At 42.9% G+C, this 17,092-nt stretch overlaps 1 protein-coding gene and 1 long non-coding RNA gene across 2 annotated transcripts in view; one reads left to right on the top strand and one right to left on the bottom strand.

Moving 5' to 3' along the window:
* Positions 1-3,517: 3,517 nt before the first annotated feature.
* Positions 3,518-17,092, bottom strand: part of LOC307218986 — a 36,951-nt gene continuing 23,376 nt past the window's right edge. Inside the window, exon 2 of the long non-coding RNA XR_013840226.1 lies at positions 3,518-4,111. This is a non-coding gene — a long non-coding RNA (uncharacterized lncRNA). The remainder of the gene's footprint in view (positions 4,112-17,092) is intronic.
* VAV3 (vav guanine nucleotide exchange factor 3) overlaps positions 3,597-17,092 on the top strand; it is a 211,205-nt gene continuing 197,709 nt past the window's right edge. The window contains exon 1 of the mRNA XM_079981280.1: positions 3,597-4,016. The gene's annotated coding sequence lies outside the window, so the exon portion shown is untranslated. The remainder of the gene's footprint in view (positions 4,017-17,092) is intronic.

Genomic DNA, 17,092 nt, shown 5'->3' with positions numbered 1-17,092 from the left:
GGTCAAAAATGAGATGGCAAGAATAAATATTGACATCCTGGGCATCAGTGAACTAAAATGGACGGGAATGGGTGAATTCAGTTTGGATGACCATCATATCTACTACTGTGGGCAAGAAACCCGTAAAAGAAATGGAGTGGCCCTCATAGTCAACAAAAGAGTGGCAAAAGCTGTACTGGGATGCAATCTCAAAAATGATAGAATGATCTCGATACAAATCCAAGGCAGACCTTTTAACATCACAGTAATCCAAGTTTATGCACCAACTACTGGTGCTGAAGAAACTGAAATTGACCAATTCTATGAAGACTTACAACACCTTATAGAAGTGACACCAAAGAAGGATGTTCTTCTCATTATAGGGGATTGGAATGCTAAAGTAGGGAGTCAAGAGATAAAAGGAACAACTGGCAAGTTTGGCCTTGGAGATCAAACGAAGCAGGGCAAAGGCTAATAGAGTTCTGTCAAGAGAACAAGCTGGTCATCACAAACACGCTTTTCCAACAACACAAGAGACGACTCTACACATGGACATCACCAGATGGGCAGCATCGAAATCAGATTGATTATATTCTCTGCAGCCAAAGATGGAGAAGCTCTATACAGTCAGCAAAAACAAGACCTGGAGCTGACTGTGGCTCAGATCATCAGCTTCTTATAGCAAAATTCAAGCTTAAACTGAAGAAAGTAGGAAAAACCACTGGGCCGGTAAGATACAATCTAAGTCAAATCCCTTATGAATACACAGTGGAAGTGAGGAACAGGTTTAAGGATTTAGATTTGGTGGACAGAGTGCCTGAAGAACTATGGATGGAGGCTCGTAACATTATACAGGAGGCAGCAATGAAAACCATCCCAATGAAAAGGAAATGCAAGAAAGCAAAGTGGCTGTCCAATGAGGCCTTACAAATAGCGGGGGAGAGAAGGCAAGCAAAATGCAAGGGAGATCGTGAAACATACAGGAAATTGAATGCAGATTTCCAAAGAATAGCAAGGAGAGACAAGAAGACCTTCTTAAACAAGCAATGCAAAGAAATAGAGGAAAGCAATAGAATGGGAAGAACCAGAGATCTGTTCAAGAAAATTGGAGATATGAAAGGAACATTTCGTACAAAGATTTCCATAATAAAGGACAAAAGTGGAAAGGACCTAACAGAAGTAGAAGACATCAAGAAGAGGTGGCAAGAATACACAGAGGAATTATACCAGAAAGAAACGGATGTCTCATATACCCCAGGTAGTGTGGTTGCTGACCTTGAGCCAGACATCCTGGAGAGTGAAGTCAAATGGGCCTTAGAAAGCACTGCAAATAACAAGGCCAGTGGAAGTGATGGTATTCCAGCTGAACTATTTAAAATTTTAAAAGATGATGCTGTTAAGGTGCTACACTCAATATGCCAGCAAGTTTGGAAAACTCAGCAGTGGCCAGAAGATTGGAGAAGATCAGTCTACATCCCAATCCCAAAGAAGGGCAGTGCCAAAGAATGCTCCAACTATCGCACAATTGCACTAATTTCTCACGCTAGCAAGGTTATGCTTAAAATTCTACAAGGAAGGCTCAAGCAGTATGTGGACCGAGAACTCCCAGAAGTGCAAGCTGGATTTAGAAGAGGCAGAGGAACCAGAGACCAAATTGCAAACATGCGCTGGATTATGGAGAAAGCTAGAGAGTTCCAGAAAGACATTTACTTCTGCTTCATTGACTATGCAAAAGCCTTTGACTGTGTCGACCATGGCAAACTATGGCAAGTTCTTAAAGAAATGGGAGTGCCTGATCACCTCATCTATCTCCTGAGAAATCTCTATGTGGGACAAGAAGCTACAGTTAGAACTGGATATGGAACAACTGACTGGTTCAAAATTGGGAAAGGAGTACGACAAGGCTGCATTTTGTCTCCCTGCTTATTTAACTTATATGCAGAATTCATCATGCGAAAGGCTGGGCTGGATGAATCCCTAGCCGGAATTAAGATTGCCGGAAGAAATATCAACAACCTCAGATATGCAGATGACACAACCTTGATGGCAGAAAGTGAGGAGGAATTAAAGAACCTTTTATTGAGGGTGAAAGAGGAGAGTGCAAAATATGGTCTGAAGCTCAACATCAAAAAAACGAAGATCATGGCTACTGGTCCCATCACCTCCTGGCAAATAGAAGGGGAAGAAATGGAGGCAGTGAGAGATTTTACTTTCTTGGGCTCCATGATCACTGCAGATGGTGACAGCAGCCACGAAATTAAAAGACGCCTGCTTCTTGGGAGAAGGGCAATGACAGGCCTAGACAGCATCTTGAGAAGTAGAGACATCACCTTGCCAACAAAGGTCCGTATAGTTAAAGCTATGGTTTTCCCAGTAGTGATGTATGGAAGTGAGAGCTGGACCATAAAGAAGGCTGATCGCCGAAGAATTGATGCTTTTGAATTATGGTGCTGGAGGAGACTCTTGAGAGTCCCATGGACTGCAAGAAGATCAAACCTCTCCATTCTGAAGGAAATCAGCCCTGAGTGCTCACTGGAAGGACAGATTGTGAAGCTGAGGCTCCAGTACTTTGGCCACCTCATGAGAAGAGAAGACTCCCTGGAGAAGACCCTGATGTTGGGAAAGATGGAGGGCACAAGGAGAAGGGGGCGACAGAGGACGAGATGGTTGGACAGTGTTTTCGAGGTTACCAGCATGAGTCTGACCAAGCTGCGGGGGGCAGTGGAGGACAGGAGTGACTGGCGTTCTCTGGTCCATGGGGTCACGAAGAGTCGGACACGACTAAACGACTAAACAACAACAACAACAACAATGGCCTGTCCAGCCAATTCTGCTGAGCTGGCTTGGCTCATTAGGATAATCAAATCTAGGGAGTTCTGTGTTGGGCAAAGTTTAACCAAACCTTGATTAAGTCTAACTGTTACTAAATCCAGGAATTATGGGGAGGATTTGGCACCCAGGAATTTAGGGGAATCTGGCCCCCCACAAACCCATAACATCATGATTATGTATGTCATGATTATGTATGTCATGAGAAACAGGCCCAGTTTAAACAGGGTGCCTGGCTGGCTGGTCTGCCATAGGTGATGTATCTAAATGGTTGAGTGAAGCGTCTAGTCCAGTGTTGGCAAGGTTTACCTTGCCTGGGCCGGTTCACTCCAGCGGAGATCCCTCCGTGGGCCAGATCGCATGCGCACCTGAGCATGCGTGCCCACATTTCCAGCGTCTGCAAGTTCCTGCGCCGTGCTATGTTGGTTTAGTGAAGTGCACAGGGACTCACCAAGTGGGCAGCTCAGTTCGGGGGCAGCTCGGGGCCAGTTAAATGACCCCCATGGGCCGCTTGTGGCCGCTTGTGGCTCATGGGCCTTAGGTTGCCCACCCCTGGTCTAGTCCTTTGCTTTTGAGATTCTTGCTTCTTCATTGGGTCAGCAGAAACTACTCTGTATGTCTTGCTAGAGGGAGGAGTACACAGTCAGAGGGAGGAGTACACAGTCAGTTAGGTGCAAGGTTTTTGGAGCATATACAGTGAAATACTGGAGAAGAAGATGTTATATATTGTATTGTTATACTTGGAAACTGTACTAGAATCCACTGAACGAAGGGCGGCCTAGAATTTTTTCAGAAACAAAAAATAAAGCAGCACAATCCACCAGAAGCTATAAAAGTGAATACTAAGAGTATTAATACCATTAGTTAGGACCATTTTAAATGCATGATTGCCTGTTTCCTTTGTGGGTGTAATTACAGAAAGGTGATCCTCAGTGTTTTGGAGGGTCTTTTGCAAAATCTTCCTTTTGGGTCCTATTTCTGTCCACAAGATACTCATGAAAGCATATCCTGGAGGTGTCAAGGCCCCCAAAGTTCAGTGCAGACACTACAAGCCAGTTTCTCACTTTCCTTCCATTCTGTCCTAGGTTGACAAGGCTTTGCAACCTCTTCAAGATGTGCTGCAGTCCACCCCCTGGTCTCCAAGAAGGAACTAGAAATCAAGGCAATATTCAGAGGCCTGATGAACACAACTTCTTCAGAAAATCCAGGTAAGGAAATATCCTCTGCTGAGCAGGAATCATGGTGAGGTCAGTGAGAATCTGACTGGCTGGGTCTTGGATTCAGGAAGATTTTGGAGGCAGCCCTTTGGGAGATGATAATTCTTTCACTTTCCTACTGACCATATACACATATATATGCATACTTGCCTACCTAAACTACTTTGAGGGTTCCCTCCCACCCCACAACCAAGTGCTATATAAATTTTATGAAATAAATCAAATACATGTACATTTTGATGTCCCTTGTATATAAATGTATGTTTGAACACACATGAATCCTATGCAGAAACAGACATTTATTGTCAAAACATAGGGTATGTGTCTTCTCTCTCTCTCTCTCTCTCTCTCTCTCTCTCTCTCTCTCTCTCTCTCACACACACACACACACACACACACCCACCCACCCCGCAACAAAAAAATCTGTAGAAGTATAGAAAAGGAATCCTTTACAAAAATGGTTAGTAGAAGCTGTAAAATGAACCCTCCAACTTTTTTTTTTTTAAGTCAAGCATAGCATTGCCTTCAGTGAAATAAGCCATACATGAATGTATGCTGGTAACTTCAGTAGAAGAATCCAGTAGCCGATGAGAAAGGAGGCCATAAAAGACATGTCCAATACTTCTAGGGACCAGGCAGGATCACATTTCAGCCCATTTATCCCCTCTGCCTCTCGGTCACAACTGATCCCAGTGTCATCAAGTGTGGCTATTTTTGTTTCTAATCCTCTTCCCGCCTGGTCTGAAAAACTCAGCAGGTGAAATTTTTCTCATCCCTTTATCCCCATGTCAGGAAAACCTTAACATGCTTAATTTATTTGTGTCAGGCTACTATTAAAAGCAAGACCAGAAGGGAAGGTGGATGAGGAATAACGACTCCCTTGACTTTTTCTTTTTTAAAAACTCTCGTCTCACTTTGCAAGGAAGGGTGAATAGGCAAGCATCCCTTGCAAGGCTCTTGGATGGTTTTAGGATGGTGTTGTCAAGGTCTCCAGAACTAGAATTTTCCAATCTCTTTTAATATGTTCCCTCTTTAGAGGATTAATGGAATGGCCTTAGTCCAGTTTGTTTCCATACAAGTAAACTGGTAACTCCATTACTTTGAATGACAGCGCGGATTTTTAAAGCAAAATTCTGCACCCTTTAAAAATGTAATTCAAAAACAAAACACAAAGTGGTCCAAGGTGGTCAAAACTTTTCAGTAAGCGTGGCAGGAACTCCGCTTTCTAGCTGCTCCAAAAATTGATGAATGTTAATGTTGTTTGTAGTAAATAGCCCATCACACAGATGATGAGAGGCAGTCATTCATGCTTGGCTTTCCTTATTCATGCATCTGCTGCACAGCTGATTGGTGGCTACATGAGACGCACAGCCCCTCCCAAGAGCTCCATACCAGCTTTAACTGACTTTGGTAGGGTGTGATTGAATCCCACCTGAAAGCAGTGCCAGTCTGAGGGGCCCCCACATGTCACTGTCCTGTAGAATCTTGATGGATCCATTGGCATTTGTGGTAAGAAAGCAGGGAGATAATGAAGCTTTGGATATATGGTGTGCTGTTCCTCAAGGGATTCAGGCGACTACAAAGATGGTCTCTGTTACTAGGTCTTTAATCAGTACTGACTGGTATTTTTTGAATACTCGCATTGCTTATTTTGTGACAGTATTCACTGGTACCGGCACTTCTTTTTGCTGCCTTTGGCAGCCATTTTGTGCTGGCACCCACAGGACTTTTATCAATATTTTGGGTAGTGGAACCTCATTTTTTAAACCCCCTCACCCAAAAAGCACTGGGTACTATTGTTAGCAAGGGACGCAGGTGGCGCTGTGGGTTAAAGCCTCAGCGCCTAGGGCTTGCCGATCGAAAGGTCGGCGGTTCGAATCCCTGCGGCGGGGTGCACTCCCGCTGCTCGGTCCCAGCGCCTGCCAACCTAGCAGTTCGAAAGCACCTCCGGGTGCAAGTAGATAAATAGGGACCGCTTACCAGCGGGAAGGTAAACGGCGTTTCCGTGTGCGGCTCTGGCTCTGGCTCTGGCCAGAGCAGCGATGTCACGCTGGCCACGTGACCCGGAAGTGTCTCCGGACAGCGCTGGCCCCTGGCCTCTTAAGTGAGATGGGCGCACAACCCCAGAGTCTGTCAAGACTGGCCCGTACGGGCAGGGGTACCTTTACCTTTACCTTTACTATTGTTAGCAGTACTAGGCCTCCCTGCAGGTGAACTTGCAAGACCATAGTCATGCACCGTCTCTCCAGCTTAGAGTCTGGGTTCAGAGCCCTGCTGGAGGCTGGGATCATGACAAATAATAGGAATGGAATATTACTTCTCCACCTCCTCCTTTCCCCAAAACTTGGAAATAGCAAGTGAACCAGCTGTGCCTCCATCCCACCATATGCTCCTAAAATGAAAAGCAATTATTTCTGTTGTCAAGGAGTCACTGAAAAATGTGGATCTTAGCCTTGGGGGAGATCTGTAGCCTTTGTCATCCTCCTTGCAAACAGGAGATTGTATTCAGGCTGTCTGAAAAATAAATCCATAATGATGTCACGAAGCTGGGCTGTAAGTGGGATGGGAAACAGGAAATGTAATGGACTGACTTCATCAGCACTCAGATCTAGTTCTAGCTGGTTTGGCATGACAAATAAACTTCTGAGGGAACACAGACACAATGGTGGTGTTTCCTAAGAAAATGTACACTCCCCCTTGCTTTGGGACAAGCTCTTGTAAACAAACAAAAATGGTTCTGCAGGGTTTCAGCATGGTGCAGCTGTATAGTTCCTACTGGCTACTGTCTGCCACATCTCCAACCCACTTCTCATATACATCTGTTTTGCATTGTAGGTTTTTTTGGAGGGGAAGAGGTAAGGTGAAGAATGAACATATAAACCCACATATGCTGCATTGTTAAAATAAGAGAGAGAGAGAGAGAGAGGGAGAGAGAGAGAGAGAGAGAGACATCCCATATAACCAACAAGGGAAGATGTAAGACTAGGAACAGATCCATATTACATTTGTAATGCAAGTTGCAATGCAAGGCTCTTAAACTGCACATACAACACATATTTAAAGGACATTCTCCCACAAAGTGTCCTGGGAAATGTAGTTTGTTAAGGGTGCTGGGAATTGTAGATCTGATAGGAGTGAACTATAATTCCCAGGATTATTTGGAGGGTGGAGGTGGAATGTGCTTTAAATGTTTGTTTTGTACAGAGCCTTACTGTTGCGATCACTTTATCATGTCTGTTTTTACCTCTATCTTTCTACCTGAGACAGTTTTTTGAGTTATGGAAAGCACTGCATGCATTTGAATTGCTGTGTGGGGGTAAATTTGTTAGCATTCTTTCAACAATGCTGAATAATCTCATGTAAATCAGCCTCAGTTTGTATCTAAAACCACTTTTGTTCTGAAATTTCCATCCATTAACAGTTCCAACAGCAGCTCCTTCAGAATCTCACCAGGTAAATCATGGATGCCAGAATGTATTTATGTATTTATTGAGCATAGCTTTGGCATAATTTGAGTCCTGTAGGACAATGGGGATTAATTCGAGATATGCCTCCAGAAAACACTCTTCAAATGCAAATTTTGATGCAGATTAATGCCTGAAAGCATAGATTTAATAATAACTGTATTTATTATACAAAAAGCACTGAAATAACTAAAGCTGCAGTCCTATACACCAGTGGTGAAAAACCTCAGACCCAGGGCTCTGGGAACTCGCGAGGCAATTCTCCTTATTGGCTTCCTCTTTTGCCAAATGAAACATTTAAGAATTTTTTCTCTTTTTATTTATTCCAACCTTCTCCTCCTTTTCATGGTTTTGTGCCTTCTCAGTTATGGCTCCCCAACTTTGGAATACTTTCTTCAGGGATGATCATCTGGCATGGATTCTTTCTCTCCCCCACCACCCAGTGCCAGGTGAAGTTCTTTTTTGTGCAAATCTTTTAGCTTTTTAAATTGTGTTTTTACCTAGCTTCACCCCGACATACATATATTTTATGCAGACATACATTGTCCTTCAGTATAAATATGCCCAGAGAAGCTTACAGAATTAAACTTTATTTATGGTCTTTGTATGGAGGAACATTCAATCTGGTGAGCTCCTCCCGTCTACAATCTCAATGGTATAGCTCAGTATGTATAGGTCAAGTATCTTTGTGACCCCTGTTACCCAAAAAGGCAGAGTGCCTCCAGAGTGTCACTAATTTGCGGGGGGATTCAGGCATGTACTGTAATTCTAGTTGTGTGAAATTAAAGTGATTTAAAGCAAGCTGTCACCCTAGCACCACCAAACCACTTGAAACAATAACAACAAAAACCCCACTGGACGTTTTGCAGTTAGGAAAGTGACAGGGAAACACATTGAAAAGTGTTGGACAAAACGTGTGGGGCAAATGAACGATTAACAGCAAGATGTGTATAAACATCTTTCCAACTAGCATTTTCTCCAGCCTCCTGGGCTAACTGCATGCTTTTGCAGTGGAATTGCCACACTTCCTCCTCCTCCTCCTCCTCTCTCTTCCTATTATTCTCCTAAATGTGTGCTTGCCAAGATGTGTTTGGAACCCGACAACGGATCTGAAGCAGAGGAGCAGTGGGTGGAAAATGGGCCAAACACTCATCACTTCCCCATTCCTGCCCTGCCACCTCAGTTTCTCTCTCTTTTTTATTTTTTTAAAAAAGTTCTTTGGTCTGTTACATGCATTTAAATGTTGTCCAATTTCATCCTAACTTCCCCCTATTTGGTTATCTTACTTTCTCTGAAGCTGCTGATTTCTCCCTTCACTGGAGCTAAGAGCAAGAGATCATTCATAACTCAGGCTCTTCCTTACATCTAGAGGACATCCCATAGCTACTAATAAAACTAGTGGTTTTAGGAAGTGAGACAAATTGCAATGGCTTTGTGTGCTCCGTCTCTCTCTCTCTCTCTCTCTCTCTCTCTCTCTCTCTCTCTCTCTCTCTCATTTTCTTGTGAACCAGTGGAAAGGAACTTACTTTATTCCATCTCTATTTCCCCTCAATTATGTTCCTCTTTTTTTAAAAAAAAAAACCCCAGACCTCACACATCTGTGTTATAAATCCCAGGATTACCTAGGGTACAGATGATGAAAATCGACATTTTCAATCCCAGCATTAGCCCTGTCTTAGTTCATAATGCTTAGCTTTTATGTGATACTTTTATCTTTAGAAAGTGATTTGGAAGGATTAATTGGTCAATATCTGCATTATTTGCTTCCATTTACTATACAGCAAGCAGAGCAGTAAGCAGTAGGGGTGAAGGCAGACACAGTGCTGATTCCCACTGTACAGTTTTAGGGCATGCACACTGTAGAACTACAGCAGCTGCATGGTGTCTCCACTAAAACTGGAATGTTCAAAGTGGCTTAATGTATTTCTTCTTTAAAGAACAACGTGTGAAAAATACAAGAGACAAATCTACACTAAACACTTAATCTGGTCATTTTCTTCTTCGAAAACCCTGTGAACTGAAGTTTAGAAGTGGTGGGACGTTGTTAGGGACCTCTAACACACCATTCTTGGCAAACCAAACTACAGTCCTTAGGATCCTTTTAAGAAAACCATTGGCTCCCAGTACATTTCCGAGCACAATTCAAAGTGTTGGTGCTGACCTCTAAAGCCCTAAACGGCCTCGGTCCTGTATAGCTGAAGGAGTGCCTCCACCTTCATCGTTCAGTCCGGACACTGAGGTCCAGTTCCAAGGGCCTTCTGGTGGTTCCCTCACTGTGAGAAGTGAGGTTACAGGGAACCAGGCAGAGGGCCTTCTCGGTAGTGGCACCTGCCCTGTGGAATGCCCTCCCAGCAGATGTCAAGGCAATAAACAACTATTTTACTTTTAAAAGACAACTGAAGGCGGCCCTGTTTAGGGAAGTTTTTAATGTCTGATGCTGTATTGTATTTAATATTCGGTTAGAAGCTGCCCAGAGTGACTGGGGAAACCCAGCCAGATGGTCAGGGTATAAATAAATTATTACTATTATTATTATTATTATTATTGGCAGTTAAAACTAGTGTAAATCAGAGAGTAGTTTATCCCTGTGCTTAATATGTAAATGCAGAGACTTTTACAGGTATATGGGAGGTAGAGAAGATGCCTTGCCTGCAGAAAGTCCCAGGTTCATTCCCTGGTATCTCCATTAGAAGGACTGGGTAGAAAGTGATGAGGAAGACCTTAGACGGAGGGGAGATCCACACCATGCTTTTAAAGCACATCCAGCATACATTTAAAGTACATGGCTTCCCCTTAAATAATATTGGGAACTGTAGTTCGTTAATGCAGGGGAATTTTATCTCTGTGTGGGGTAGACTACAGTTTCCAAGATTCTTTGGGGCAAATAATCTCCTTTAAATGTGCTTTGGATGTACTTTAAATTTATGGTGTGTATCTAATGTCTGACCCTGGAGAGCCACTCTCAGCTAGAGTAGACAGTACTAAACTTATACCAGATTGATTTGGCGGAAGATAGCTTCCTGTGGATTGTATGCAACATTAGTCCTACTCAGAGCAGACCCATTAAAAGTAATGCACAAGACTAATTTAGGACAATTAATTCCATTGGGTTTGCTCCCTTTGTTCCAAGTGCAACGGTTGTGACAGGTCCTCAGTGTAAGTTTGTTTGTGCTCCAGAGTATTTTGTTTTGTATAATTTTGCATCCCATCTTTTTTTTGTCTAAAACAGGTAATGTAAAGCAACTAAAGCATAATATGTACAATGACCCCTACAACCGAAAGTGATTTAACACTTGGGGAATTTGTCTCTGCATCTCTTTTTCCCCACATGAATTATATCCAGCTATGTTTTGTATCTCCGTGCTTTTATTGCCCTGTTGTTGTTTAGTTGTGTCCGACTCTTCGTGACCCCATGGACCAGAGCACGCCAGGCACTCCTGTCTTCCACTGCCTCCCGCAGTTTGGTCAGACTCATGTTTGTAGCTTCGAAAACACTGTCCAACCATCTCGTCCTCTGTCGTCCTCTTCTCCTTGTGCCCTCCATCTTTCCCAACATCAGGGTCTTTTCCAGGGAATCTTCTCTTCCCATGAGGTGGCCAAAGTACTGGAGCCTCAGCTTCACGATCTGTCCTTCCAGTGAGCACTCAGGGCTGATTTCCTTAAGAATGGATAGGTTCTTCAATTAATAATAGAGCTTACTTTGAAGGTGGAAAATATATGATGTTGTTCTAAATAGACTACCGAATCTAACTATGTCATCATTAAGGACAAATGTGTAAGAATGCTTTTAGTCATAGTCAGTTCTTATTTATCAGTCAAATTCTTCTTTGGATTTATTTTGCTGGACACTGGGTGAACTTGGGGAGACTCCCATCTTGAGGAGTGATCATCCACCAGAGCACACCTCTTTGGACTGAGTTGGCATCTGTTTATCAATAACGTGCCAGTTTGTTTTATCGTGCAAATGTTTGATTTAGCTGCCATCCAATGAGTTCTGATGTCCAGCATGTTGAGTGCTTTGATAATGTGGCTCAATAAAATATATTACCCTGATAATTCTCCACCTCGAATGATCTCCACATCTTCTCTTATTTGCCCATGTTGCTCAACATAGTGGTTCTCCAAGGTTCTTTGATACCCAACACAGAACCCAGCAATGAGCCCTCATTAGCACCAGTAGTTTAAAAAGTCTTCCTGTGCCATTCAGATGCCAACCTCTGCCTTCACCTATTCCCTTCCTTCTTGTGATGTCATCTGTAGCAAGCTACCTGGCAGGGCTGGCTTTTTGCACTCCTATATTTGTGCCTTTTGACAAGTTGCTTTAAGCAGACAGTTTTATTCTGATTTCATTTATGCTGCCACTGCCCTAATTCATTTCAAAACTCTTCTCTTCTTAAAAATTGACCAGGCTCCCCTCTATAGATGCCGCTGACCATGAAAAGCTTCTTTTCAGGCACATTTTTAAAAGGCAACTCTTACACAAATCACTAGTAGAAAGCTGTGCGGTCCATCAGATTTGATGTTACTTTCTTTACACAACTGTCTGCATGTGGTAGGATTTCAGTGCCTGTGAACGTGGCCTATGTGGCTGCCCAGAGATGAGTTGGAATCAGTGCTCCATTGAAATAAGGAACTAGCTGGTGACTAAAATAAACACTGTGGGCGGAACACATTGCACTCTTCTGATTCTTTCATTAGCTCAAGTATTTCTGCTTGCCCAACAGACCAATCCCCCCTCTCTTTCCACTGCCCCACATGCTGTTTTGGGGGTTCTACTGACCCTCCAGAGTGCATTTGGGGGAGGCATAGGGGGCACTCAAGGGAAGGAGATTGGGTGGAAACACTAGCTCTCCAGTTTACAGTTGAATCTGGGCCTCTGTGATTCAAGTTATGATTTAACCAATCCTTTGCCTTTTGGCCAAACACTGATAAAACCCTTCTTTCAAACATTTTTTCTTCGCTTCTAGAAGCATCACTTGACTCTGGTATATATCGCAGTCATTCTGTGTATGTATCGTAATCATGACAGGTTGCCATAAATCAACCAAAGAGAAACCTCCTGTGGTTTTTCTTCAAATTGCTGGTCATATCCCATAGGTCCATCGGCATCCTTATGAATTAGAACAACAGAACTGGCTGTTGGATTTGCCAAATCCACAACTCCGAACTCTTCATGAATGGGATGGGTGGGTGGACATATGGGCAAAAAATGGACTTAGGCATAAAAACACGAGGACTTGATAACTTAAACAGATGCAAAGGGACCACTGAAGTAACATACTTATCCCTCGAGGAGATTATCTCCGTCTTTAAAACAACCCCACAACATTAAATTTATTAGGAAACAGTCATTTGAAAACACTGATTAGAGGGTTGCAATGGGCCTAATCTCAGCCCCTTTGAGCTCTCTTGAGCCTGGCAAACTTCAGACATTTTACCACCTAAGAAATTACAGATCTTTAGAGAAAACTAGATTGTGAAGTGTTCTGGTGAAAACGTCTCCCAGGTTCGTTCAGTCTTGTGATGCCACCATCAAATATACTGTTCATGTGTTGATGAGGCCATACTTACAGATGTGTTGCCTAGTTCACTAACCATCAAAATACTGCAGACGGTTCTGAACTGGCACATGCAAATCTCTGAGACTGGATGGAGATCTATATCGCATGGATGGAGATCACATTAGATCCCTTTCCCTTGGAATGCAACTTGCACCATGCAAGTGGAGCAACTGGATCCACATCTGAGACCATGGGTCTTGATCCAGTGAAGGAATCAGAGCACATAAGCCTGCTTATTTTTGTTGTTCTCCCTTGCTCTGTTGAGAATAATAAGCTTTTAAAAATACCAAACAAGAAGTTACTCCCTTCCTGCTACTGAATTTTAGCTCAAATAAAGTAACACCCTCCCCCCCCCCCCCCGTTTCAGCGATGAAGCTTGGGAGATATCAGAGAGTGCCTCTAAATGTCTGGGTCTATCTCCTCTCTCCAGACTTGTTGCAGCAAGTTTTCCCCTTTCCCCTTTATGTTTGTCCACACAAGAATGGGCAGTCTTGGGACTCCTTCTACTGTAACATTTTTCTCCAATGAAGTCTTACTCAAATTTTTACTACAAGCCTAGGTGGGAAAGTGTCATTTCAGTGGCTGCCTTGGTTCCCTGTTGCGTTCTGGATTGATTCCAAAGTGGAAATAATGATCTACATAGCCCTTAGCAGCCTAAGCCCAGCATATTCAAGAGGCAATTTTCATAGGCTACCCTTGGTATAGAGCATAAGAGGAATTAAAGTTCCAAATCAAAGGCTGTATGTTCCATTCCAACCACGGTCAATTGATCCTGAGTTCGCTCAATAACAGACAAATCAATCTGCATGGTAAGAAATATAGGGCTGTATCCAATGGTTGTTATTGTGTGGGTTACCTCATCTGTACCATGCTAAAAAACAAAGCTGAGAAGCGTGTGATGTTTGGAATACAAACAGCAAAACCCACACATTACCATGATTTTCCATATTTCCTGACGGCTAGATTAGATCAGAAAAAAACAGAGGAAATGAATATCTTGTTAGTATTTCTGTTTCCCTCCTCTGCATCATTAAATGGCCATGTAACATTTCCAAAGAGACTAAATTAGATCTTGACTTACAGGGAAAGCATCCTTTTTGGGCCTGCCAGGAACTAAGACAGCGTCTGGAGTCAGATGCTGGTTGCTGAGGTAGGAAAGGAAGCACTGAATCAAGGGAGGTACGTTGGTATGAGAGAATGATCTCTGCCTTTTTTGTCGTGCATTCAGTCACTCACTATTGTGACCAAGAAATGGAACCAATTGAGGGATTTTGAAGACAGGCCTTATCTGAGTTGCAAGTGTGTCCCCTTAAGTTCATAAGGACAAAGTCAATTCAGATCTAAGCTTCCAATACTGTATGCATAGAGTAGGCAAAGTACAGCATTTTAGCGTGTCAGTTAGATGATTTTAATTGATTGATTCGGCTTTCCTCCATTTTGTTTTTGTTTACCAGGTTCCCCTCCTCCATATCTCTGCTGTGATTGTTTTGTCTGGTTGTTTCCTGTTTTGTTTGAATTTCTTTTATTACATCATATTTAATTATAATACTGTTAACTACTCTGGAAATGTCTTAGCTAAACAGTGGCATATTTTCTTTTTGAAAATAATTGAATAAACAAATGCCTGGTTCTGGTTGGCTCCTAGAGACATGATGTCACCAAAAACCCTTGCCTGGAGCAATTCTGTACTTTGAACAATTATTTTAAAAATGAATTAGGCAATGACTGAATGGATAAACATATGAATGCCTGTGTGCTGCCTTTAAATACCAAAAAAGGGAGCAGGGGAGGCAGGGTAAGATGGCAGCTGAGCTAGCTTCAGTTTCCAGGTATGCACATCTTTCATTCTAGTTGCAAAGTCAGAATCATGCATTTCTATACCACTTCATCCAAGCATCAAAGGAAGCATTACAATATCAAACACAAAAATACACAACTAGTAACAAAAAAAGCAATGCCCCCGCACAGTTTAAACAGCCATAGGTAAAGGGACCCCTGATCATTAGGTCTAGTTGTGCCCGACTCTGGGGTTACAGCGCTCATCTCGCTTTATTGGCGGAGGGAGCCAGCGTACAGCTTCCGGGTCATGTGGCCAGCATGACTAAGCCATTTCTGGTGAATCAGAGCAGCGCATGGAAACGCCATTTACCTTCCCGCCGGAGCGGTACCTATTTATCTACTTGCACTTTGACGTGCTTTTGAACTGCTAGGTTGACAGGAGCAGGGACCGAGCAATGGCAACTCACCCCGTCGCGGGGATTTGAACCGCCGACCTTCTGATCGGCAAGTCCTAGACTCTGTGGTTTAACCCACAGTGCCACCCACGTCCCTCAAACAGCCATAGATTGTTTAATTAGCCAAAAATCTGGGAGAAGAGGAATGTTTTTGCCTGGTGCCTAATATTGCAACTGTGGTGGGAAGCCATTGTGTTAATAAAAGACTATTAAACATTGTTCCTTCTGTCTCATGCTGGTCAATATACTGAAATCCAAGAGTTTCTAAAAGCACAGATCATGCACCAGTAAGCCACCATGTAGTCTGTGGAGGAATGCTGCATATATGTTTATGTTCATGTTATTATTATTTTTGAGGGAGGGGGTGTTCTGTGACTGTGACTTTAAAGGTTTGAGACTGTGTACTATTAAAAATGTTGCAAGCCTGTGCAGCAGTAGATCAGATGACAGGTTTTGACAGTGGAGAGAGAGATGATGGCTTAAAAATCTTATTAGATGGGGCGCGGATCAGGTAAATTCAATCTGATTGGTCTGGGTGACAGCAGACTGATTGGCTGGAGGTTAGCGTCAGTTGGAGTAAACCGTCAGTGAGAGAGACAGTTGTCTCTAGCATTGGCATCTATCTCATGCCTAAGTCTACTGTACATGCTACTATGAGGTTCTGAAGGCATTCCTGGTGAGTTGGTGGCAGCTGAAAATCAGAGGAAGGCACATACCTAAATCTGTGATGATACAAAGCGAGGCTGACGTAGCTGTTGTCCCTGACATAGTCGTAAAAATCAGCTAGAATTACGTCTGTTCTTTTAGCTTTGCTTTTAGCTGTGGGGGAATTGTGCTTGCTATGATTCCCTAATTGCCTGGCCATCTGATGAGCTTCTCTGTTCTGCAAACAGCAAGCATAAAACATCCACACACTACTTGTGCCAAATGTTTTCTGCGTGGGGACCCTCAAGTGTGCTTTCCGATTATTCCAGTGCTCCCGTTGTCAGAACTTATGGCAGCATCTGAAATTAAGGTGCTTGCCAAAAAAAAAATTAGCGTGGGAGTGAGAGGACAAACTTCTGTTTTTCTCAGGGGAAACTGTGTTTCTAAGTATCTTGTAAGCCTTTATCCCTTCAAGATGTTGCTTGTAGGTTATTTATACAAAGTGTATCAAGAACGCTGAATTCCTGCATCAGACTTCAATGTGCACATTAGGTAATGGAGCCCAGGAGGCATAATGCTCACAATGGAACTTTGCTCATTTTCTCTGGGCAGTCAAGCAGATGCTCACAAGATATTGCACCTTCTGCCTCTAGGAACTGCAGCACCTCCTAATCAATTTTTAAACTGGAGTTTCCCAAGGGCCCGCAAATAATCTTGAAGAATAGCACACATGACCACTTGTTTCTAAAACTTACCTGGGTAGTAAAACGTGGTGCTCCCAAAATGAAGCTGCTTGGTAGCCTTGTTGCTGTAGTTGCCCCTCTTTCCACATTTTGGATGACCCTGAGCAGTCATCCAAAAAGGCATGCAGAGAATATAATAATAATAATAATAATAATAATAATAATAATAATAATAATAATAATTTATTATTTATACCCTGCCTATCTGGCTGGGCTTCCCCAGCCACTCTGGGCAGCTTCCAAAAAAAAATTATTAAAATACTGTAATACATCAAACATTAAAAGCTTCCCTAAATATGGCTGCAGCCATCTTTCAGATGGCAGCCATAATGTCCTGGTCCTTCAGCTGAAGCTCTTCCTCAATCAACTCTAAAAACAGCCCTCATAAGTAATGTCAAAGAGCCCTGCCCTATAACATGG

This window comes from Podarcis cretensis (genome assembly GCF_951804945.1).
Source record: "Podarcis cretensis genome assembly, chromosome: 6".
Classification (NCBI taxonomy): domain Eukaryota; kingdom Metazoa; phylum Chordata; class Lepidosauria; order Squamata; family Lacertidae; genus Podarcis; species Podarcis cretensis.
The sequence above is the reverse complement of the archived record's forward strand: the minus strand, read 5'-3'. Positions and strand labels throughout refer to the sequence as shown.